The sequence below is a fragment of the Trichechus manatus genome, unplaced genomic scaffold (assembly GCF_000243295.1).
Source record: "Trichechus manatus latirostris isolate Lorelei unplaced genomic scaffold, TriManLat1.0 scaffold00249, whole genome shotgun sequence".
In the NCBI taxonomy this organism is placed as follows: domain Eukaryota; kingdom Metazoa; phylum Chordata; class Mammalia; order Sirenia; family Trichechidae; genus Trichechus; species Trichechus manatus.
In genome coordinates, this window is record NW_004444185.1 from 1,166,626 (window position 1) to 1,168,181 (window position 1,556).

Genomic DNA, 1,556 nt, shown 5'->3' on the forward strand with positions numbered 1-1,556 from the left:
ACAGAAAACACAGAGAGGATCATTGAAGAACTGCTGACAGAAAACTTCCCCAATATCATGAAAGATGAAAAGCTGACCACCCAAGAAGCTCAACAAACCACATATAGGATAGCCCCCCAAAAGAAAATCATCAAGGCATATCATAATCACAATCGCCAAAACAAAAGACAAAGAATCCTGAGAGCACCTCAACAGAAACAAAAAGTCACATACAGAGGAGAAACAATAAGATTAAGCTTGGATTATTCGGCAGAAACCATGCGGGCAAGAAGGCAATAGGATGACATACATAAAACCTTGAAAGAAAAAAATTGCCAGCCAAGAATAATATATCCTGCAAAACTCTCATTCAGATATGATGGCGAAATTAGGACATTTCCAGATAAACAGAAATTAAGGGACTATATAAAAACCAAACCAAACTTACAAGAATCATTAAAGGGAGTCCTTCGATCTGAGAACAAACAACATCAGACCACAGGCTGAATCTAGGATGCAGGATCATACCAGTCAGATACCAACCTAAGAAATGAACTCTCAAAGACTATCCAAAACCAAAAGAATTACAACAGGGAACTAGGGAGGTTAATCTGTAAATGACAACAGCATCAGAACAATAAAAGAGGGAATAAACGGTGTAGGTATAGAACCTTCTAATGGAGAGGAAGGCAAGGCGATATCAAGTAGTAATAGACTGGTTCAAATCTAGGATGATAAGGGTAACTCCAAGGTAACCACAAAGAAAGTTAACAAACCTAAAATCAAAATAAAGAAGAAAAACATAAAGTCTCAGTAAAAAGAAAACCTACAAAAACAAAAGAAATGAAAAAAAAAAAATCCACAAACAAAAGAATTCAGCACAGGAGAGTAAGAGGAACAAAGAAAACGTCAGCACCACAATAAAAAAAAGCACTACAAAATGCAATCTCGCTCCTAGGAATATATCCTAGAGAAGTAAGAGCCATCACATGAATAGAATTATGCACACCTATATTCATTGCAGCACTGTTCACATTAGCAAAAAGAAGGAAACAACCTTGATGCCCATCAACAGATGAATGGATAAACAAACTATGGTGCATACACACAATGCAGTACTATGCAATGAGAAAGAACAATGATGAATCTGTGAAGCATCTCATAACATGGATGAAACTGGAGGGCATTATGTTGAGTGAAGTAAGTCAATCACAAAAGGGCAAATATGTGAGACCTCTAGTGTAAAAACTCATGTAAAAGTTTACACACAAAAAGAAACAATCTTTGTTGGTTATAAGGGATGGGAGGGGTGGGGGGAACTAAACAGACAATAGATAAGTGGTAACTTTGGTGAAAGGTAAGACAGTAAACAATATTGGGGAAGCCAGCACAACTTGTACAAGGAAAGGTCATGGAAGCTCCACAGATACTTCCAAACTCCCTGAGGGACTGAACTGCTGGGTGGAGGGCTGTGGGATCCATGGTCTCGGGGAACATCTAGCTCAACTGGCATAATACAGTTTCTAAAGACAATGTTCTACATTCTACCTTGGTGAGTAGCGTCTGGGGTCTTAAAA